The 24991-nt window shown below is 44.7% G+C and overlaps 1 non-coding gene across 1 annotated transcript; it reads left to right on the top strand.

Moving 5' to 3' along the window:
- The first annotated feature begins 23936 nt into the window (after window positions 1–23936).
- On the top strand, window positions 23937–24004 carry LOC148023061 (small nucleolar RNA SNORD36). The gene has a single exon (XR_015694043.1). It is a non-coding gene; the product is annotated as a small nucleolar RNA SNORD36 (small nucleolar RNA).
- Window positions 24005–24991: the final 987 nt, after the last annotated feature.

Below are 24991 nucleotides of genomic sequence, written 5' to 3'. Positions count from 1 at the left end.
TCTTCTGGGCTTTATGCAACTTTTCCATCTCCCCTTTCAGATCTTCATAGAGCCCTACAAGCTCATCACTCATTATGGTATCGTAGGCTCACTAGGCTTGAGTCTCTTCATCCAGCCTTGCGTGCCAATTGGTTTTTTCTTTGTCCTTGGCTTGCAGTTTCTCCTTCAGCTCACTTATCTCCCTTTGGCACGTGGCTACTTGACAAGTTTTCTCTAATTGGGATGCATCCATGGCCTCCTTTTCTACCTCTAGTTCAGCCACCCACTACTATCTTCTTATCCTCCTTTTCCTTCTCTAGCTCTGAAAGAAGCTCCTTAACGTATTTTTCATAGTCTCTGCAGGTGTGTGGCAACTTTGTTGTGGGAATGGAGGTTGTGGAGGTTTCCACCTTCTACCTCTTGGAATCTTGCCTAGACTCGGTTTATGCTCTGCCATCGTATTGAGTGTTGAAATGACTTGTTTTTTGGCTGATTTTTGTTGTTTTTGAGAGCTGAATGGTTGATTTTATGAGATGATTGATTGGTTTGGAAGTGGTTTGAGAGTTTTTTGGATGATATTGATTGTGTTTTGGAAGTTCATGATGTTTATTGGTGGTTCTATGATGTTCTGATAGGTTCTGATTGGTTCTGTATACCTTTTGTTTTGCTCTGTTTTGGTCTGTTTTGTTCTTATTGTCTTCTGTAAGGAGGGATGGAGTGTTGATTGATGAAGATTGAGATCTTGTGAAAGCTTATTGAATGGTTTGTGAAAGTTTGGAATGGTTTGAGTATGAGTTATGTGGTTTTGATGACCTTTTGTAACCTTCTGTAGGTCTTCTGTAGAGCTTCTGTCTCTGTTCTGTTTCTGTTCTGTACTGTAGCTGTTCTGGTACTGTTCTGTGACTATTTTGTATGCTTCTGTATGTGTTCTGTAGAATGTATGTGTAGCTTGGGAAAGTTTTCTAGCCTTGGAAAGAGGTGAATACAAGTGCAAAAAGAGCTGGAAGAAGTAGCTGCTGAAGACTCAAGTGAAGACTAGAGTGAAGTGGCAGTAGTGAGCTATGAAAAGACACTGTAGTGGCTCTGGTGACTCTTCATATGAGACATACCTCTTGGGAGGGGTATCCACGACCTAAGAAGGATTTTTGAGAGTGATTTTGAGAGATTGTAGTGAGGATATGATGTATTATTGATAGAGAGAGAGAGAGAGAGAGAGTCAGAGATAGCCAAATCTACTGAAACAGAGTGATTGTATATGAGAGATTGAGAGAGAAGACTATGAAGATATTGAAGATGAATACTATGTGATGTATTTCCATTCCAAGATGGTGTATTCCTTTGCTTTCTTTGTTCTATTCATGGATTTTATGAAGATATTGAAGAATATGGTTGATTCTATCAAATCCGTGAGAGATCTACATGATGCTGCATGAAGATTTGTTGTGCCTGGCGTTCTTTTCTTCATTGTGATCATATGAAACATAATAAACAAGCTTTTTGGTGTTACAAGATAGATTTTCTTGCAAGATAATTCCCTTTTCCTTGGTGTTCCTCTCGGGGCTCCATGTTTTTGGTGCGCAGCCGGGGAAACTTGCCATCAACAAGCACCAGAAGAGGCTGAAAATGAAGGAAATGGCATTGCCAAGAAGAGAAGAATTCAATGGATGTTTGTAAAGTTCCTTCTTCCACTGAAGTGTTGGAATTTCTCATAATCAAAGCCACTTTCCACAAGAAGTTCATCCCACAATGGCGGAAACACATCACCATCATGATGCATGCTCTATGTGGTGGACAGTTTCCTCTTTCTGTTGAAGCAGCAGAAACTTGCATCTTGGTGGCCAACTGTTTGGGAATAAACTAAAGAGAAGAAACAGAGAGAATGACCATCAATGGAAGATTTGGCATTCATTGAGAAGTTTCCAGACAACATCAAGTGGGAGATTGTGAAGAAGCTTCAGGAGTCTTGGTCTGTAGAGGTTCACAAAGACAAGAAGGAAAAGAGTTGGAATTTGTTCGTGGATGCTCAACAGCAAGATACATGGGATGCTTGGTGCACTGATAATCTTCTGTTTGTTCAATTAGCAACCCACTGGAAGTTGGTAGACAGAGTGTTTTTCACAACATACACTGTTGAAACCATCAGAAGCTGGCATTACTATGATGCTGGCACCACCACAATGCTTAGACGGATGCATTTTGACACCTTCAGAACCGAATACCTTCCTCTGTGCAGTGGCATGAAAGCAAAATTCAGGGACGTTGAAAAGAAAGAAGTAGAAGAAATGTTGGCAAGAGAGTCCTCCAGAGACTGAAGCCTTCTGTTAACCCTCTGTGGAGCACTAACAACATAGTGGAGCCAACCCCCTGATGAATGACGCAATAAAGAGGCAAGCGTTAGAACGAGTCCAAAGGTACGTGAGAAGAGAGAAAGCAAAAATCAAGGCTGAGAACGAGCTCGCAGCAGAAGCCGCCTTTGATGCCCTTGCGGAACTCTTTACAAAAGCCCCAATGGCACATCAAGCCCTTCCTCCTCCTGTTGGAGGTCCACTTCCAAGCCAGATCCGTCCTGGAAATATTGATGACAGGCCAGCGAATGTAGTCCCATTGCCAGTTTTTAAGGGAGAGTACAATGAAGACTCTGATCTTCACGTAGCAGAGTCTATGGTAGCATGTGTGGCTAACAATGCCAGAACCCCTGAGCATTGGTTAGCAATATTCCCCGCCACTTTCAAAGGCGCGGCGTTTCAGTGGTATGAGAGACAAGCAGCAGGAACTTTTGGCACATGGGACGACTTGAAGTTGGCCTTCCTCACTAAATTCAGGCGTGAAGGTTTTGAAGAGCGGATGAGAGAGGAATTCATGAACCTAAGTCAGTCCTCTGGAGAAAGAGTAGAAGCTTATGTCTCACGAATGGAATCCATCCTGAAGAGATGGACTAACTATAATCTAGATGATGGCATTCAGAAGGGGGTGTTTCTCAGAGGATTACAACCAGAAGTCCGTAAGTTTGTGGAGCTGCAAAGACCAGCCACCCTGCAAGCTGCAATAGAAGGTGCAAGATTGTACGATGAAGTGGAAGCTAGATTAGCGATGAATACAGGAAGAGGAGTCCTACCTCCTCTGATGCCAGGAATGATGTATCCACCAAATGCAGTTCCTGGGACTGTTTCCTATCCCTACCAATAGATGCCCCCGGTATCATAGTACAATGCACCAAATCCACAGTGGCCACAATCCATGCCTCAAATGATGGTTCAACCACAACAACAATGGTCCCAACCAATTTCCTCCATGACAAATCAGCAGCAACAGTGGAACCCTACCAACTGGAGCCAACAACCAACAGTTCAATCAGGAGCTCTGAATCAGAACCAGAACAGAGACCCCTCTGTACCAGCCCAACCCGTTTATGCAGTGATTACAGAGACTCCTCAAAACCCTCCTGCCAGTACGTCCGGAGGAGAAAGCTTGAAGGATTACTTATCCAACTCAGTTGCAAACATAAAAAAGGAGTTGATGGATGTAATTACAGAGCAGCTACAGACGCTGAAAGTGAATACCGCTAGCATATCCAACATTGCAGGAGCAGGAAGAGATGTGATGCGGTCAAATACTTGGTGTGGTAAGTGTCATCAAGCAGGCCATTTAGCCACTGAATGCACACGAAAACCAACCATTCCTGGAGCCTTCTGTTCCTACTGTTTGCGGAAGAACCATACAGAGGACATTTGCTCTCTGAAGGAGATGCATGATAGGAGAAGGAAGGAAGAAGACGCAAGATTTAACTTGCTGGAATCCAAAATGACAACACAGGATATTGGACCCAAGCCTAGAGAGTTTGGCCCTAATTTCGGACCTAGAATATTTCCTTCTCAAAGTTACAGAGGAAGACAGTTTGGCGGTGGTCAGAGATCAAAAGTGGAGTGTTATAGATGTGGAGAAAAGGGACATATCTCACCAAACTGTCCAAATCCTCGAAGGTCAGTGGATTACAAGCCCTTATGCAGTCGATGCAAAGGAGAAGGCCACACTGTAAAAGACTGTCCAAGCCCAGCCCCAGTGAAAAACAGTGCTACTGATAGTCCGGCCAAGGCCCAAGAGCCTACCTCCAATTTAGTGGAATTGGAAGTTGCTGCCATCACGCGTGCAATGCAGAAGGAACCACCTATCCAGAAAGAAAATAACCCTCCTGCCAGAACAGTGAAGTTCAATCTTTCACCAGAAGAACAGAACAGAACAGAGCCTGACAGTGCCGTACAGAGCCCTACAGTGCCACAGAGAGTTACAGAGACAGTTACAGAGACAAGAGCAGAGGTCCAGGAGACAGAAGAGGAGGAAGTGCCACAAGTGGTAGAAGATGTTCCCATGATGCCTCTGTTGGAAGAAAGAGGGAAAATGAAAATGGGTGTTGCCCCATTCCCTAACCGATTAGAGAAGCCAGTGGATCCTATTAAGGAATACGATCTGGTCAGAGATCTAGATACCTTTAAACCAAACCTCACATTCCGACAATTATTGATGTTGTCTCCCAGTTATCGGAAAATGTTCAAAAGTATACTGACAAGAAGACGTGGTTTAAGGATTGCTCCCTCAACAGCAACAAAGTCCAACAAGGCTCCAGAGCCTGTCAAAGAAGTGGACGTAGCTAACGTCTTTCTAGATCCGGGTACTCCAGAGACTGGCGCGTGGATATAAGGCTACTTCATTGCAAATGCACTGATTGATGGAGGCTCATCAGTAAACATTATGACGGATGTGACAATGAAGGATCTAGGCCTACAAGGTGTGCAACCTACCCAATGGCTCATCAGACTGACGGATCAGGGCAGAATCAAGCCTTTGGGCATTCTCCCATATGTGAAGACTACAGTGGCTGGAAAAGATTATTGGCTAACCTATCTGGTGGTGAAGCCAAATTCTTATGGTACATCCTACCCTCTGTTACTGGGCAGACCATGGCTTTTTGAAGCCCGAGCAAGGACGGATTGGTTCAAAGGAACCTTGACCTTGGGTAGAGGGCCCAATAAAGTGGTGCTGAAACTGTATGGTTCTCAAAAAGGACATGGATCCACCTCCTTGGAATTATCTTCTGATTCCCCTAATGAGGCTACAGATGGAACATCAGCAGACGAAGATGCTGTCAAAGAGATCCTTCCCAAGAAAACAGTGACACGTTCCTTAATAGTGGATACTGTAAGCCGACTTCTAAAAGATACAAAGCCATTATCAATGGGTGAATACTTCCTGCATGACCCAGGAATGACTTCTGAAATCACTTCTGACAGTGAGATAGAAGCATGGATGTACTATTCTCCCTGTTACATGGCCATAGCAGAAGCAGAGACAGAGGCAGAAGAGGAAACAGAGAATTTGTTCTTCTGTTACAGAGCGCCTACAGAGACAGAAGCAGAGACAGAAGCAGAAGCAGAAGCAGAGACAGAGACAGAAGAGGATGAATATGATATGGACAAAGAAGGTTATGAAAGTGAGCCAGAAGAATCTATCCCACCTGCAGAGGATATATTTGAAGAAGAAGTTTCAGAAGCATCAGAAGTAGACGAGCTCATGCTATGGGACATAATGACGATGGTACCATTTGGTCTGGTAAATGGATCTTCTTATATGCAAAATTTCTATAAGACGTGGGTTAAGAAGAACAAGCCGTCTTTTAGCAATGGCTCATGCCGCCCTCACCCATCCTTGCCAAAGAAAGATGATGATGATGCACCGTGCCAACGAGCACCAGTCCCACAAACCCAACAGGCATCAGAGGGTCCCTGTTGTCAAGATTGTGGGAGAGAAGGAAGGAGTCTCACTTGTAGCTTTCTTGCTTGCACAATGGGGGAATACACACAAGGGTGGAGGCTGAAAACAGTTTTCCTCTTCTTAGTTATGGAAGCCAAAAGAACTCTAGTACAAAGAAATAGAAGAACCCTAAATATGGGTCTCAAACCAAACTCAACTAACTAAGGTGGCATACTAACTGAGCCACGAACTAGAGTAGATAAGGATAGCTATCATGTAGCTATTATTCATCGGCGGTGTACCAACCGCGTCTACAACTGACAAGTCGGTGACATAAATACACAACGGTCACCCTGGCATATCACGAGTGGAGCTCGATATGTCAACACTCCCCCTCGAGCTCAATCCCAATTCCTGCACACCAAGCAGGTCTTTGAACTTGCGCAGCTTCTCTGCGCCCAATGCCTTCGTGAATATGTCAGCTACCTGATCCTCTGTGCTGACATAAACTAGATCAATAAGACCTAGTAAAACCCTCTCTCGCACATAGTGATAATACACCTCAATGTGCTTTGTTCTAGCATGATAGACTGGGTTATTTGCCAAGTGTATACTACTCATATTGTCACAATAAATGACAACTGGTCCATCTGTAGACTGATGCATATCATAAAGTAGCTTATGCAACCAAGCTACCTCACATACAGCCATTGCTGCACCCCTGTACTCAGCCTCTGTGCTCGACAAGGCAACTGTAGGCTGTTTCTTGCTGCTCCAAGTGACTGCAGCACTCCCAAAAGAGAACACATATCCACTAGTAGATCGTCTATCAGAAATACTACCAGCCCAATCAGCATCAGTGTATCCATGCAACTGTATCTGAACCCCAGTCTCATAAAATAGTCCATACTGCAATGTGGACTTCACATACCTGAGTATGCGTCTAGCCGCATCCAAATCTGGTTTCCTTGGAGCCTGCATAAACTGACTTACCAATCCAACAGCATAGCTCAAATCTGGCCTGGTAATAGTCATATAAATCAAGCTTCCTACTATGCGTCTGTACATAGTAGGGTCTTCCAGAAGCTCACCTGCATCTGCGCTCAGCTTCACATTCTGCTCCAAAGGAACTGAAATAGGATTACAGCCTGTCATCCCATATTTGGACAGCATGTCCAATCCATACTGCCTCTGCAAGAGCTGTATCCCACTTGGTGATCTAATCACCTCAATGCCCAAGAAATAACGCAACTCTCCCAAATCCTTCATCTCAAACTTCTGCTTCAATAGCATTTTTACATGAAGGATATCTTCATCACTGTCACCTGTCATAATCAAATCATCAACATAAATGACAAGTAGCATAATACCTTTCTCTGTTTTTCTCACATAAAGTGAGAAATCTGCCTTGGAAATCTGAAAGCCAATAGTGACAAGATACTGTCCTATCTTGTCAGACCATACTCTAGGTGCTTGCTTCAAGCCATACAAAGCCTTCTTCAACCTGCAAACAAACTCAGGATGAACAGCATGCACATAACCTGGTGGCTGCTCCATATAGACCTCTTCTTGCAAATCACCATGCAAGAAGGCATTCTTTACATCCATCTGATGTAAAGACCATCCCTTTGATGCAGCCATAGCAATGACTACTCTTACGGTTGCCATCCTTGCAACCGGACTGAATGTTTCTTCATAGTCAATGCCATATGTTTGTGCATACCCCTTGACTACTAATCTTGCCTTGTATATGTTCACAGAACCATCAGCATTGTGCTTCACCTTATAAACCCACTTACAGCCAATTGCATTCTTACCTTTAGGCAAAGGTACCAATTCCCACGTAGCGTTTGCTTCCAAGGCATCCATTTCTTCATCCATGGCTTTCTCCCATTTTTCTTTTCCCATGGCTTGCTCAAAAGAAGTGGGTTCTGGTTCCTGTATCACCTTGACCATATATGCATAGTGAATGGCTGTAAATCCATCATATTTCAGCCTATCCACAGGATACCTAACTCTGGTAGACCTGCGCAAAGTGGGTTCACTCCCAGGTGCTCTCAAAACATCCCTGGTCTTCCTTACTCCAGGTGTAACAATAGAAGGAATACCCAACTCATCATCAATGCTCTGTTCTGAGCCACTGGATTCACCATCCACATAAGAGTGACCTGCATTCACATCAACCATGGGCTGATCAACCTTCTCTTTTCCTTTTCGTGATACCTGCATACCACTATCTGCATTACTTTGAGAAGATTCTCCTGATCTCAATCTGCCTGTCCATGGCGAAGAATGTGAACCACTGCTAGAGGATGCTCCAGGTCCACTAATATTTTGTGACTGCTGCTGTGAATTCTGTGCAGCATTACCATTTTGTGCATCTACATCATCAATCACATTTACTGGTTTATACCAGCTACTCATCTCATCAAAAACAACATCTCTGCTCACTGTAAACTTACGAGTAGAAGGGTTATAGCATCTATACCCTTTTTGCTGCAGAGAGTAACCAATAAAGATGCACTTCTCAGCTTTTGGATCCAACTTGGATCTCAACTCATCTGGCACATGTACATAGGCAATGCAACAAAAAATTTTCAAATGAGAAATATCTGGTTTTCTACCAGTATACCTCTCCTCTGGAGTCATTCCATGTATTGCTGCAGTGGGAGTCCTGTTCATTATGTAGATTGCTGTAGCAACTGCTTCAGCCCAATAAAAATCTGGCAAGTCTTTTTCATTGAGCATGGCACGAGATACCTCTCCAATATGCCTGTTTTTCCTTTCTGCAATTCCATTTTGTTGTGGGATATAACTGCATGAATATTGCTGCTTTATGCCATGCTCCTGCAAGAACTTTTCCAACTCATTTGAGAGGTACTCTCCCCCTCCATCTGGCCTCAGGCATTTTATTTGCAGACCTGTTTCTTTTTCAGCCATAGCTTTAAGGGTTTTGAAATGCCCAAAAACTTCACTTTTCTTTTTCATAAAATACACCCAAACTTTTCTGCTATAGTCATCAATAAAAGTGACAAAATAATGACAGCCTCCAAGAGATGCAGCTTTAGTAGTCCACACATCAGAGTGGATTAATTCCAATGGCTTCTCACTCTCTTGAACATGTCTAGGAAATGGTTTCCTTGCCTATTTTCCAAACTGACAGGCTTCACATACCTTATGCATTTCTGCAACCTTGAATTTTGGCAATCCTGCAACAATATTTTGGGCCTGCATTGATTTAAGTCGTTGTACATTAACATGACCAATGCGTTTATGCCAGATATCAATATCTACAACTACACCGGTCCCATGTGCAAACATTGCTGCACTCAATTCAGACATGTCTGCATCCAACGTAAACATTCTGCCCTTCTTCTTTCATTTTGCTATCAAGTGACCTTTATTTTTCATATCCTCAACAAAGCATCCATGAGGATTAAATCTGACCTGCAAGCCCTGCTCAACCATTTGACCGACAGAAACCAGATTCTTGGTGATATTCGGGACATGAAATACATCGGACAGGTATTTCTTTTTCCCATCCTGCATAGACAAGGGAATTTTTCCAATCTGCACAATAGGATGTGCAGTATCATCACCAGTCTCCACAAATCCTGGTTTTTCCATTTTCCTTGCATCCTCCATCCATTCTGCATGACCTGTCATGTGGTTTGATGCACCTGAGTCAACATACCATACATCATTGCTTTCTTCTGCACTTGTCACAGAATTGTTCATGTGCTGCACCATGAACAAATGCTCATTTCTGTCATCACCCTGTCTGCTAGAAGATGCATAATTCCCTTGTTGCAGTTTTCCATTCATGATGTCATTCTGCTTTTTATAGCAGTCTTTAGCCATATGACCCATTTTACCACAGTAGTAGCATTCAACATTACTGTTTGTATTTTGACCTCTTTGCCATCCACCACGACCTCTTTGGCTCCCCCTTCCTCTAGAGTTACCACGTCCTCCTCCATAGGACTGGTTTTCTTGAGTTTGCTGCATATTCTGATTTCTACCACGGCCTCCAAATCGGCCTCCTCTACCTCTGCCTCTACCTCTTCCAACATTTGAGTAGAAGACAGTTTCTTTTGAAGTTCCTCCTGAAGAAGATGCACCACCATTTCTCTGCTCCTCACAAATTAGAAGAGCAATCAACTCCTCAAAATCAGGAAATCTTTCACGAACTGAAATGGATGTCCGAAACTGTGCATAATCCTTTCCTAGACCATTCAAGGTCACAGAAACTAAATCATCATCTTCCACTGGCGACCCAATGGAAGCAAGTGCATCTGCAATCTTCTTCACCTTCATATGGTAGTCGTTGATGCTCATATTTTCTCTTTGCACATTGTGCAACTCTTGCTTGAGCTGCATTTTCCTGGCTTGCGTATTTGTACTATACATTTTTGACAAAGTATCCCATGCCTCCTTTGGCGTACTTGCATCCTGAATATGCACAATCATAGAGTCTGAAATGCTGATAGACAGCCAGTACATAACTTTCCTGGCTCTCTCATGCCATGCTTTGAATGCCTGCATTTGCTGTTGATTCGGAACATCAGGAAGAACTGGTTCTTCTTTATTTCCTGCAACAAACTCCCAATATCCTTTTCCCATAAGGAAATTCGTCATTCTAAACTTCCATGCTTGGAAGTTGTTCTTGTCAAGTTTTTCAGTGACAATCTGTGAGAGAGAATCAGACGCCATTACAGAATACTGCAAAAAGTTCTGTCACTGCAAAGAACACAGCTTCAGCCTCACAAGGGTAAATCTGCAAAACTGGCGAAAGTGGTATTTGACCACACAGTCACTTTCTAGTGACGATTTTGCATAAACAGGAACCAAGGATGATTCTGTAACTCCCAATGTCTCTGCACATAAACATACGATGCAATTTCTACAGTAACTTTTCACCGATCTGTAGAATAGTGGCTGCACAGCATAAAACTGGGCTTTTTTCTGAGTGCGTGCAGAAAACTTCCGCCTCCAAAACAGGCCCCGAAATGGCCTCAAATCAAAAAAATAAGGTCGCCAAGGGCTAAAGCCCCGTCCCGTAGCATATACTGCCCTCTTGCTTCACCGCGAAGGGCGTCTCAACCTGAGACAATGCACTCCTGCACTTTCCGGCTGTGCTACCTGCAGAGATCTGCTCCCAAAACAGAAAATGAAAGCAACACTGCTCCTCTTACCAGAACACCGCGAGCTTGGCTTGCTTTCTTGAGCTCCTTACCACGAACAAGGCTCTGATACCATGTCAAGATTGTGGGAGAGAAGGAAGGAGTCTCACTTGTAGCTTTCTTGCTTGCACAATGGGGGAATACACACAAGGGTGGAGGCTGAAAACAGTTTTCCTCTTCTTAGTTGTGGAAGCCAAAAGAACTCTAGTACAAAGAAATAGAAGAACCCTAAATATGGGTCTCAAACCAAACTCAACTAACTAAGGTGGCATACTAACTGAGCCACGAACTAGAGTAGATAAGGATAGCTATCATGTAGCTATTATTCATCGGCGGTGTACCAACCGCGTCTGCAACTGACAAGTCGGTGACATAAATACACAACGGTCACCCTGGCGTATCACGAGTGGAGCTCGATATGTCAACACCTGTTATGTAACGTTCTTGGATGTGTCATCTTCAGAAGAGGAGTCTTCAAACCAAGAGGTAATTAATTTTGAAACCAAACCCGAAACAGCTCTAATCCCATTTCAACATCTCAAGGAGCAACCTAAGTCTCCACCAAAAGAAGAAGTTGGTTCTAGTGGGATATCAGAAGAGGACACCACTCCCTTGAAGGAGTCGGATCTGTATCCAGAAGCAGTCCATGGGACCTTCATCCGTGAAGTAGAAGGTGAAAGGCAGTTAACTTTTGTGGATGCAGAAGGCACTGAACGCCACTTGAAGGTGGGTAGCAGTCTCCCAGAAGAGGAGTTGTCAACCTTGTACAACTTGTTGAAAGAAAATTTGGACGTGTTTGCATGGTCCTATAAAGACCTAAAGGGGATTGATCCCACAATATGTCAACATCCTATTGACTTGGAGCCTGATGCCAAGCCAGTACGGCAACGACAGAGGTGAATGAACCCGAATTATTCCACATTGGTGAAAGCGGAGCTGCTGAAGCTTCTGGAAGCCGAGTTCATCTATCCAGTGGCAAATAGTGAATGGGTTTCATCCATCGTGGTTGTACCCAAGAAGAATGGAAAATTGCGAATATGTGTTGACTTCCGAAAGCTCAATTCTAAAATTAAGAAGGATCACTTTCCTATCCCTTTCACAGACCAACTGTTGGACACAGTGGCAGGACATGAGCTTTATTCCCTTTTGGATGGATTCAACGGATACAACCAAGTGCAGATAGCAGAAGAAGACCAGTCCAAAACAACCTTCACCACAGAATGGGGGACCTATGCTTACCGAGTGATGCCATTTGGGCTCTGCAATGCCCCTGCTACTTTCCAACGAGTCATGATGGCTGCATTTCAAAATCATCTGCACGACTTTATTGAGGTATATTTGGATGACTTCTGTGTCTATAGTTTGATCCGTGAACATTGGGAACACTTGGAACAATGCTTTGACCGATGCCGGGAGTATGGGATTTCCCTCAACCTCGACAGATGCATTTTTGGGGTCTCTTCTAGAGTTCTGTTGGGCCACATTGTCTCTGCACAAGGGATATCAACAGACCCTGCAAAGATCGAAAGATTGTAGCTTTGATAGTACCCACCAACCTCAAACAGTTGAGGGGATTCTTAGGCCATGTGGGTTACTACAGAAGGTTCATAGCCCATTTTGCAACAAAGGCAACCTCCTTGCACAAGCTTCTGAGGAAAGATGCAGAGTTTACTTGGACGGAAGAATGTGACAAAGCCTTCCACACTCTGAAGCAGTGTCTGATTGAGGCACCCATTCTGCAACCTCCTGATTGGACGAAAGAGTTCCATGTACACACTGATGCATCAATTGAAGGCTTAGGTGCTGTCCTTTGCCAGAAGGGCTCCTCGAAGCTGGATCAACCGATCTATTATGCAAGCCGAAAAGTCACTGATAGGGAACGGAACTATACAGTGACAGAGCTTGAGTGCTTGGCAATGGTGTTTGCCCTAGAGAAGTTTAGCCCCTACCTCCTATCCACCCACTTTAAATTTTATGTGGATCATGAGGCCCTATCCTTCCTGATGAACAAAGCAGATGTGAAAGGACGAATGATGAGATGACTCCTTTTATTCTAGGAGTTCGACTTTGAGGTGATTACTAAGCCTGGCCGTTCCCATGTTCTGGCTGATCATCTGTCGCGTATCCCACAAACTGCAGATGAGGAGCAAGATGACCCAGACCTCCCTGATGCTTCACTATTCCTGGTAGAAACTGTAACTCCCTGGTATACAGACATTGCCAATCTGCTGGCAACCCAACAGTATCCTCCTGGTATTTCTAGTCGGGAAAGGAAGAAGCTCATGTTAGAATCAGTCCCCTACACCCTGCTAGGTGGCACACTGTACAAGAAAGGCAAAGATGAAGTGCTCCAAAGATGTGTTGCAGGAGATGAAATTGGGATTGTTCTGAAGGCTTGCCATGACGAGCCATGTGGAGGCCACTTTGCAAGAGAAGCTACAGCCAGAAAGGCTCTGCTAGCAGGATATTGGTGGCCTACAATTTACAAAGATGCCTATGATTACTGTAAAAGATGTGATGCTTGTCAAAGAATGGGGAAACCCACCAAGACAAGTGCCATGCCACTGCAACCTATCCTTCCTTTGAAGCCTTTTGAGAAGTGGGGAATCGACTTCGTAGGTCCAATCGATCCTCCTACCAGAAGGAAACAGAACTGATACATCCTCGTATGTACGGATTATGTCACAAAGTGGTGTGAAGCTAAATCTCTAAAGCGGGATGATGGTAACAGCGTGGCCCTGTTCATGTACGAGAATATCATCACCCGTTTTGGCAGTCCCTTAGAGCTGGTAAGTGACAGAGGCACTCATTTCCTTAACAAAGTCATGGAAGAGTTGACAGAGTTGTATAAGATCCGCCATCGCAAGTCCACTCCTTATTACCCCAGAGCCAACGGCCAAGTCGAAGTCACCAATCGCATCCTCTGCTCGATTCTGACAAGAACGATTGCCGCACATCGTCGTGATTGGGATGATCGACTTACAGAGGCCCTCTGGGAGTACAGAACCTCCCATAAAGCAGCAACAGGACAGACACCTTTCCAGCTGGTGTATGGTACAGAAGCTGTTTTTCCTGTTGAACTGGAATTACCCTCTTTGAGAGTGGCTATCAAAGAGCGTTTGGGGGACGATGATTCACTGCAACGCCGTCTCCTGCACTTGGAATGTTTGGACGAAATTCGTAGGATGGCTCTACAGTGCATGGAAGCCACGCAAGCTCGACGCAAGGCTTACCATGATAGCTTCATCAAGCACAAGGAGTTCAAAGAAGGTGATTTGGTCCTAGCCTATGATTCACAATTTGGCAAGTTTCCTGGCAAGCTCCAACAGTGGTGGATGGGCCCCTATAAGGTACTTGCCGTCAACCCTAATGGCTCTGTCCAAGTGCAGACCATTGATGCCTCTGATGATCCCTTTCTGATCAATGGATATCGCCTGAAGAAGTACTTCCCTCCTTGGGGATCTTGAAAATTACGGTCACTTGATCTTTTCCCTCATTGGCGCGGCACTGTATTTCTTAGGATGCTACTTCTGATAGCCATTCTTCAGCCACTCTTGATGCGGTGGACGCAATCCTCTGTCCCCTCAAACCCCCTTCCAGCCTTGATCTTTTATCCTCTATTTTCTACCAGCGACAGTGGCGAGGTTGGTTCTGATACATGGTCTCTCTATCCTTCCCTTGCTTAATTCGAAGAGAAAAAAAAAGAAGAAAAAAAATATATACATATCGGTCATGGGAGAAAAGGACTTAGGTCCCTGCCATGCCGACCTATTCTTCGAGAAAAGGTGGAAACACCCTCGGGAATAGGGGAAAACAAGAAAAAAAAAAGAGAAAGAAAAAAAAACAAACAAAGAAACGAAAAAAAAAAGAAAAGAAAAAAACAAATCTGTTATGGGAGAAAAGGAAGCAATTCCCTGTCATAGTAGGCCTCGTTCCAAGAAAAGGTGGTAAACACCCTTGGGCGGGAAGCTGGCTATGGAAAAGGTGGCAACACCTAGCAGTCCAGAAAGTGGATTCATTGATTAATATCCCTAGGATCCCATTCCGAAGCTACCTCCCTTGGTACGCTATGTCCTGGGTCTCTCTGCAGAGCATCTAACTGTCCTTTAGCAGACGACATGTTCCTATCTAACACAATGTTCGATTTGATGGCTACCTCCCTGGTTACGCCTCTTCAACAACTGATGACATGATCTTCATCGACAAACAATCAAGTGATGTGAGCTTTCATCCTAACCGGATGGAGACGTGAGTAGGGGTCGCCCTCTGTAACTTTCAACAATGAGTGGGACAGAGGGTGGGCCGAGAGACCAGTCTTTTCCCTTCAAATCAAATGAGAGGTGAGAAGTGTGAATGAAGTGTTGCACGCACGGGATGGGCCTCTCAATGCACAAGGCACGATTTGTTCTTGTGCACTGCACTATAAGGCTCCCTGGCCTTCCTTCTCGCACCGTATGATGGCACAGGGCGGGATGCATCGTTGCACCATCGAATGCGCACAAGGCATACAACCTTTGCACAAGTGATCGTGAGGATTAGCTCAATGGGTTTCAGGAAAAGGCTGCCCTCTTGTATCTCTCAACAGAGCGTGAGACATAGGGGGTGGGCTGAGTGTGACTGGAGTTTCTTCAATCAATTACCGAGAGGTGAGATTGAGGGACGTTACGATACTTGGAGTCAGGTATGTTCACGTTTCCCTGTGCACCCACGGGATGGGTCTTTGCCATTATCACAAGACACATCACCCTGTTCTGTACACTGCACTGTAAGACTCCCTTGCCTTCCTTCTTGCACCTATGCCAGACGGGTTGGACACACTAATGCACCATCAACTGTGCACCCTGGCATACTCCCTCTGCACCATTCCCCTGTTGATTCCTCAACCGGGTACGAGATATGGGTTTCAATCCTTATTCCTCAAGTGATATTAGTCATGGGGCGAGTGACTGTTCTTTCATTCCATATGAGTGACTGTGAGTTGAGTGCAATATCCCTCATCATCGACGAATTTCCTGCGATTCCTTCAACCAGCTACCTCCCTGGGTGCTGCCGTGTGGTCCCTTCTATGATAGACGTGTGCCGAGAAGATGCCTTGGTACCTCCAGAAGCCAACAACAACACAGGAAGTGCCATCGACAATTGACCTTGATCCTCAACAAAATGGGCCAAGTTTTTCTAACCCTACACCTTCTGTTTCCCTGTGATGTTCATGTTTTAAGTGTGGGGAAGTTAGTGGATGGTCTGTGGCGTGATCCTAGGTCCCTGTTGCTCGGTTAACCCTATCCGTTAAGGTCTTAAGTGTGGGGACGCGTCCCTGCGCGTCTACATTGCATACCCTTCTGCATATGCCTTAACCTGCTCATGCATGTATGCCATGACTTGCTGTTACCCTGATGGGGTCCCTTCCCACCCGACCGTTCATTTTCCACCCACCCTTGGGACTGTTCCCTTGCAGTTTTCCTTCATTCCCTAATTTTGAGGATCTACCATGTGAATGCATCCTACGTTTACCGAAGTCCACATCCAACCTTATAGCCCTGTTCCTCTCTTTGAACTGACCATTTTTCCTTTTTACCTACCCTTGTTCCGGTGTACGATTTTCGCGTTATTAATTTTTGAAGCATTTTGTGTAAATTAGCCGGTTTTCCATATGAACGCGCTTTTCTTGGTTCAAAACCATGATCTGACATCATAGCCCTACCAAGCACTTTTCCCCTGACATTTTTCCTTTTTATGCTATGTCATTTTGATGCACCGTTTGTCCAATATTAATTTTTCGGTTTTTTACAACTTTTTCGTGCGTCTTTTTGATATTTTTCCATGAGAACCTACCCTGTGTGCCTCGGAATTTCAATTTGATTTGACAACCGTGTCCCCGTGTCTTCCCCCACCTTTTTCCTTTTTTCTCCCCCCTCTTTTGACTTTCGGATTTTTACTTATTAATTTTTCAGTGAGTTTTCAGGTGTATTTTTGGAGTTTTTCGCATGTGAACCCCTCCTAATTCCACCGGAACTGCGGTTTAACGTGATAACCCTGTGCCACTCCTTCCTGCGGACATTTTTCCTTCTTACTGCATGTCATTTCGGCAAACGGTTCGTCCTATATTAATTTTCGATCCCATTTTCGGGGTTGTTTTTTGGGTTTTCTCCACGTGAATGCGTCTTATCTTCGTCGGAATTATGTTTTGATGTGATAAGATTGTCGGGCACGTCTTTCTGCACAATTTTCCTTTTTTTTGCACCTCATTTCGATGCACGGATTTTCCGATATTAATTTTTAATTGCGTTTTTTGATCCGTTTTTTTTGTGTTTTTTGCACGTGAACGGCCTGTGTTTCTCCCGGAACCCCCGTTGCCTATTTTTCCTGTCATCCCCCTGCAGTCTTGTCCACTTTTTGTTTTTACGCCATTTTGTTTTGACGTCTGGATTGGGAGATATTAATTTTTCTTTATTTTTATGTGTTTTTACGCGCTCGTCCCGTGCGTGAACGCGCCCGTTTTCAATTTTACGCGTCTTAACGCGCCCCAGTCGCATCCACGTGCCTCGTCCCCGCATCCGAGCGCCCTTTCAATCCCGTCACAGCAAATTTTTTTACCCCGCCCCGCGCACGCGCGTGGGACGGGGGTACGCCTCTCTTGCCTGGGCCCCCCGCCCATTTTCTCCCTTGGGCACCCCCCTATGGACCCCCCTGCCCCATCCCTTGGGTACCCTAACCCATGGGCCCCTGCCCATACCCTCCCACCCTTTCCACCCCCCCATACCCTTACCTATCTCCCCACCCTTCTCTCTCCCCGACCCTCCCCACCCCAACTACCTTTCCCTCTCCCTCTGCGTGTCCTCCCCTCCCTCCCTCCATCTCCATCTCCCTGCTCCTACCCTTCCCTCCTCCTCCTCTGTTCCATTCTCCTCCCCTCCTTCTTCTCCTCCCTCTCCTCCCCTCCTTCTTCTCCTTCCTCTCCTCCCTTCCTCCTTCTCTCCTCCCTTCTCTCCTCCCTCACGACGCCCTCCTTCCCTTCCCTCTTCCCCTCGTCCTCTTCTGCAGTCGCCGGCGCCCTTCTCTGCCAGCCCTGCAGTCGCCGGCGCCCTCCCCTCGCCACCCTGCAGCCGCCGCCTCCAGGTGTGGGACGACGACGCCCTCCTGTGGCGTCCTGCAGTGCCGCCTCTGTGGACCGCTCCGCCTCTGCTCTAGCCTGCCGCCATCGCCCGACGTCAACCGCCCCACCTTTGCTCCAGCATGCCGTTGCCCGACGTCGATCGCCTGCCCCTGCTCGCCATTCGAATGCCGTCGCAGCGCCCGTCACAGTTGCCACGTGAGCCCTGCCGCCGCTCCACCGTGCAGCCTGCCGCCGTGACGACGTCAACCGCCCGCCTCTGCCACGACCTCTCGTCGCGTTGACCTCCTCCCACCCTGTCCGCCCTGCCACGTGCCCCCAGTTCAAACCCCTTCCCCCCCCCCCCCCCCCCCCCATACAAGCCCCCCTTCCCCCCAAACACACACACCAACCCTCCCACCCCCATTACCCCACCCAAGCCCCCCATCACACACTCCCCACCCACCCCCAACCAGGCCCCCTTTTCCCCCCAGCACACACACTCTCCTCTTCACCCCCACACACGCCCTTGTTCCCACCACTGCACATACACACCCACCCCACCCCCACACTAATCCCCATTCCCCTAGCAACCACATCCACCCCCCATTTCCCTACCTTAGCCCTCATTCCCCCAGAACACACCCCTTCCCCCCCCCCATACAAGCCCCCCTTCACACCCCCCATTAAGCACACACCTACCTCCTCTAAGCCCCCCTTCCCCCCAAACACACACACCAACCCTCCCACCCCCATTACCCCACCCAAGCCCCCCATCACACACATAACCACACCCCCCCACCTAAACCCCCCTTCCCCCCTTGCAACCAAACCCAGCTACCCCATCTAAGCCCTTTCCCCCCACCATTCCACACACACACTCTACCTCCTGCAAGCCCTTGTTCCTCCCCACCATTACACCTCCACCTAACCCCCACCCGCGCCCACAAACACACACAACCCCCCTACCCCGCTGTAAGCCCCCTGTTCTCCCGGAGCAGCTCACCACACCCAAACCTCCATAAACCCCCGTCCCACTTGCAGCCACCCTCGAGCCGTCGACACACGCGCAGGTGTGTACGCACGAGTGCGTGATCGCGATTGCTTGTGCGTGTTCGTGTGCGGGATCGTGTGCGGAAGATCATTAGCCAGTTGCTGACACGCAGCTGCCACGCAGCCTATTTCTGGGTATTTTCCCAGATTTTTAATTCAAACACCCGAAACCTTTCCAAAAAAAAAAAACAAACAAACAAAACCATTGACAATTTAAAAAAAACATTAAAAAACACTTAAAATTTTGAAAAAAAAAAAGAAAAATCTAGACACATTCCTACTATTTCTGCAACCAATTGCCTATTTTTCCTAACTTGTCAATTTCAAGAAAAAACTTCAACCTATTTTTATAAAAAAATTCAACATTCTTTTAAAAATACTCAAAACCATGAAAAATTCTTTAAAAATGCTTAAAAATTCCAAATTAATTTCCGAAAATTTCCTAAAACTTCCATTACCATTTTTACTTATTTTTGACATATTTTCTAAGCTGAACAACTACTTCATGTAACACCTACATTCATTAAAAAAAAACCAAAAACAAAAATAACATAAAAACTCATTTTTCATCCACATACCCACTAACCATCTAGGAAAAAAAAATCCAGATATTTTTGGATTGAGGAGAGCGCATTCTTTGCATTTTCATACACCCACTACCAGGTATTTCCCTTTTTTTTGTTATGTTTTTTAAAACAAAAATAATAATAATAATAATAATAACAAAAGCTCCCCAAAACCCACGGTTAATATAAAACTACAAAACTCCACCACAAAAACCAACCACAACAAACAAACGAAACCCATAATTAACATAAATGACACCTGACTACTACCATGGCACGCGCATTCGCGTTATATAACTACACCATATTTTTTTAATTAAAATAAACGTGCCGTTCACTTAGCACGCGCTACGTGCGCTACAGAGGCACTTTAATTTTTAATTAAAATGAATCCACCGTCACAAGAGCACGCGCTGGCAAAAAAGCGCTCCACATCACCTTAATTTGTAATCCATGAACTTCCATTTAGAGACCCAGTCTGGGTATCGAAGTCCGGGATTCGAATTAATGCACCGTTTTCACCTAATAATTGGTAATTAAATTTATAATAAGGAACCGCTGTTTTCTTGCTAAGGTTTATCACTTAATAAAAATTCGCCCATTCTTAATAAATTATTAAAATCAACCCTTCATTAAATTGATTCCCCCTCACTGCACTTAATTCCCCTTTTTAATGAACCGTTTCGTGGGATGGGTATGCGCAGTCATTGGAGTTATTTCCATGGTTAACCACTGGTTTATCAACTATGTAGTCTTGATATGTGCGGATGTGGTATTGTTTTGGTTTCCTGTCTTTGATATGGTTACGGGTACGGTATGCAGTTTTTTCTTTCATTGCCTGATACGGGGTTCTGGGTGTTTGTCTGATGCATAGCATGAAGCTTTCGGTCGCATTTGTCTCAAGGTCATGTCGAATTTTTTCTAGGCTGTGGTTTGCTTGGGTTTAGTTGGTTGAGTCACGTTTTATTGTTTTGGTTATTCTCTTATCCTTGGATTTTTGTCTGTTGCTTTGCAGGCATTCTCCTTGATTGTCTGTGTTTGTGGTGTGTGTGTAACCATCTGAATGGCGCCTTCTCATGCTCCTCCTCCTATCCAGTACGTCCCATTAGTTAGTAGGGATTACTCTTCCCTACTTACTTTTGAGCCTCTCACGAAGACGGGACTCGCTGCTTTTGTGGCTACCTCCTTTCCATTGCTTCCAGAGGATCCGTCGTTATGTGATGAGCTTCTGGCCTCCTACAGCAAGAAGACAGGACTAGTCCAAGGAATTTCTATGACTTTGACACCTCGAGGCTTAGGGAAGGCTCTGTCTCTTCCCTCCAAAGGTGAACCTTTTGTTACCACTCGTCAGCTTTTCTCTAATGAAGAGATTCTGAAGCTGTTGCAAAAGCAAACAAGGGAAATGCTGGATGTTAAGAATGTGATCAACTCTTCAGGAGTTTCCTTTTCCATGATCACTGATCCCATATGGAAGTCGATCTATCATTTTCTCCAGGACAGGTTTATGCCTGCCAAAATGCCATCCCAGTACTTGTCCAAAGAGCTTTTTACAGCTTCCAGGATGGTGTTGAAAGGAGTTGCTATTGATTGGAGCACTTACCTCCTCACTAAAATGGATCAACATTTCGTCAAAGTCACCAGGGGTAATGTTACCAATGTCACATATGGATCATATTTGTCTGCCTACTTGACCTATTCAGGTTTACCGAAGACTGTGCCTCCACCTCCTCCATCAGATCCCGTACCTCCTCCTCCACCTTCAGATGAGTCCGAACCCATTGACATAGAGGATGATGATTCTCCGCCTCCCCTGGTCATCCAGCGCAAACGCTTGAAGAGGATAGCGGATAAAGCTCCTTCCGTACTTCCTTCAGTACCCATTCCTGCTACCTCTGGCAGTGATCTTCCTGGGTATCTCACTTGTAATAACCTGTTCAGAGCACATCGAGAAGGATCATTGGATATATCAGTTCCCTCACTGAACAGTCTAGTCTCAGGAGATGCAATTCCTTTCCTCTGTAAAGATATTCAGAGTTCTATTGAGTTGTCAGTGACAGCCTGTATTCAACAGCTGTACGCGTCTTTTTATGAAGAAGTCATGCAGTCTAAGGACCAGTTGCATAAGGCAACATCCGAGTTAGCTTCTGCTAAGGATACCCTAGCAGATTTGTTTAAGCAAATGGAACAACAAACCCAACTGGTTGCCACCCAAAGCGATGAGATCTCTTCTTTGAAGATCCAGTTACTAGAGGCTCAATCCCAGGTTACTAGCCTTTCAGAGGAGAATGAGAGGATGTCCAGAGAAGCACAGGAGTTTCAAGCTATCTTATATGACAAACTTTCAGCTTTACAGATTGCTAATGACACAGTGGCCTCCCAAGCCTCTCAAATCCAGCAGTTGCAAGATCAACTGGCAAAATCCCACTCTGTTCCTCCAAGCCCTAATGTTCCATTGATTCCTTCTCTTTCACAGCAGGACTTGGCTGCTCTTCAGAGACAGGCTACTTTGTGTCCTCTATTCCAAGATATAGTGGAAATATTGCAGTCCAGAATGGACTTGTTATGGTCTACATTTGAGCAGTTTCAGGAATATGTTCCACCAGACCATTCTTTCTTTGTCCACTACCACTTACAAAAGTTGGTCTTCTACATGAAGCTTTCCACGATGGATTTACCTCTTCCAGAGAATGGATGCAGTGGGGCTTGGTCTGTTGAGTTGCTGACAGAGGTAGTAAGGATGGTGTTTGAAGATTCTGTCACGCCAGATACCATGTTGATGTCCTACATGTATCTACGAGGAGACTTGTTAATTCCAGATGAGGTGGATATGGCATGGTATGTGGGGGATGTGGTCTTACAGGCTGTTTTGTATGTCAACCATTTGGAATTGCGCATAGCTGACATGTTCCAGAGTTACTCCTCCAAAGTGGCTGATTGTCATGATAATTCGTGGCATCCCATGATTGATTCTGTGGTCCTGAATCAAAGACAAAACACAGCTCCTATCTCTGCCCAGAGTACTAATCAACTGAGGATGGATCTCTTAGCCTATCTTTCAAAACATAATCCGTTTGATGCTTCCTTCTTTGATGCCTATCATCGACGATCTCTCTTAGGACCTTCTGTTCCTACCCTCCTCTATTACCAACAAATGGCTCACTGCTATGCTATATATCTTTCCCTTTGTCAATCTAATTCCACAATTATTTTACCCCTTCTTTTCCAACCTTCATCTTTCCCTCAAATTCCCATTTTTACATACTGTTCCTTTATTGAGGATAGGGTATTTTCCCCTTCTCCACCCTGTCCTTCTCCATCCATTCATGTACCCTCTACGTTTCCTATTTATCAGTTAACACCCTTCCTTAGTGATTCCCTCCAAATTTCTGCCACTCCTTCTTTAACCTTTTCTTCTTTTTATGATTTTGCCTATCCCTCCCTTCATCCCCTTCCCTTATTCCACTACCCTCTCCTAACACTTCTATATCTCAACCACCTCAGTTGGTTAGTGACTGTGACGGGTTTGATAATCAGATTTCCAGGAGAAGGGGATGGAGTTCGGATGATTCCCTTACAAGACCTCAGATCAATTGGCCAGTAATTCCAGGAGAATGGACAGCTTCCAGTCAAGCTTATCAGAACTATGTTCATTTTGCTCAGCAGTATTCCCAGTCTGCGGATCCCTCAGTGAGATTAACTGCTCACTTTGCTTGGTACCTGGCGTATATGCATAGGCACTCTCATAATGATTCCAAGCCTATTCCAAAGTTGTGCATGAATGTCAATGTGAGCATTGATTCCCAACAGCTGGATATTTTGTATTTTCATGCCCTTTGTTTGCCTAGCAGATACCTGGTCCTGTTGGAAAGGATGTGCTGTCTTCAGTTTTTTCAAAATCCTCCCAAAAACTTTGTAGATGAATCCTTGTCTATGGATCGTTTCCGAAAACATCAATCTTTCAAGAGGGATCATCTTCATTGATACCTTTCCAATGTATGGTGGATGCTTTTTAATGAAAATCTCTCTTTTTGGAGGAGTCATTCAGATGGTTGTGTTGTGTGTAGTGTTTGTGTTGTGAGTTCATTTATGTCAAACGAACGTGGTGGTTTCCTATTGGATTGGATTTCGTGTGCGAGTTACATTTTGGAGAATTGTTGTGTTGGGTCATGGTTGCAGAGTTGAAGCTGATGCTGATGAAGAAGAAGAATCCTCTTATATCCTTTACAAATTTGTTGTGATTTTTTAGTTTGATAAGAAGTGTTACTGTAAAAAGGGTTTTCCTTTCTTTGTATTTTTATATCAGAAACAGGTTAAAAGTTGGGGTCGTGATGGATGGATTCTTTTTGAAGAGATATTGACGATCAAAGTTGAGCTTTTCGCTGAACTTGTATTCCCTTTTTCCTGGGTCGCGAGGACGCTTCCTTATTAAGTGTGGGGATATGTTGAGTGTTGAAATGACTTGTTTTTTGGCTGATTTTTGTTGTTTTTGAGAGCTGAATGGTTGATTTTATGTGATGCTTGATTGGTTTGGAAGTGGTTTGAGAGTGTTTTGGATGATATTGATTGTGTTTTGGAAGTTCATGATGTTTATTGGTGGTTCTATGATGTTCTGATAGGTTCTGATTGGTTCTGTATACCTTCTGTTTTGGTCTGTTTTGTTCTGATTGTCTTCTGTAAGGAGGGATGGAGTGTTGATTGATGAAGATTGAGATCTTGTGAAAGCTTATTGAATGGTTTGTGAAAGTTTGGAATGGTTTGAGTATGAGTTATGTGGTTTTGATGACCTTTTGGAACCTTCTGTAGGTCTTCTGAGCTTCTGTCTCTGTTCTGTTTCTGTTCTGTACTGTAGCTATTCTGGTACTGTTCTGTGACTGTTCTGTATGCTTCTGTATGTGTTCTGTAGAATGTATGTGTAGCTTGGGAAAGTTTTCTAGCCTTGGAAAGAGGTGAATACAAGTGCAAAAAGAGCTGGAAGAAGTAGCTGGTGAAGACTCAAGTGAAGACTAGAGTGAAGTGACAGTAGTGAGCTATGAAAAGACACTGTAGTGGCTCTGGTGACTCTTCATATCAGACATACCTCTTGGGAGGGGTATCCACGACCTAAGAAGGATTTTTGAGAGTGATTTGAGAGATTGTAGTGAGGATATGATGTATTATTGATGGAGAGAGAGAGAGAGAGAGTCAGAGATAGCCAAATCTACTGAAACAGAGTGATTGTATATGAGAGATTGAGAGAGAAGACTATGAAGATATTGAAGATGAATACTATGTGATGTATTTCCATTCCAAGATGGTGTATTCCTTTGCTTTCTTTGTTCTATTGATGGATTTTATGAAGATATTGAAGAATATGGTTGATTCTATCAAATCCGTGG

This window comes from Lygodium microphyllum, chromosome 16 (genome assembly GCF_053477565.2).
Source record: "Lygodium microphyllum isolate KBCC chromosome 16, Lygodium_microphyllum_v1.1.10, whole genome shotgun sequence".
Classification (NCBI taxonomy): Eukaryota; Viridiplantae; Streptophyta; class Polypodiopsida; order Schizaeales; family Lygodiaceae; genus Lygodium; species Lygodium microphyllum.
Note: the sequence above shows the minus strand (reverse complement) of the source record. Positions and strands in the feature narration are given on the sequence as shown.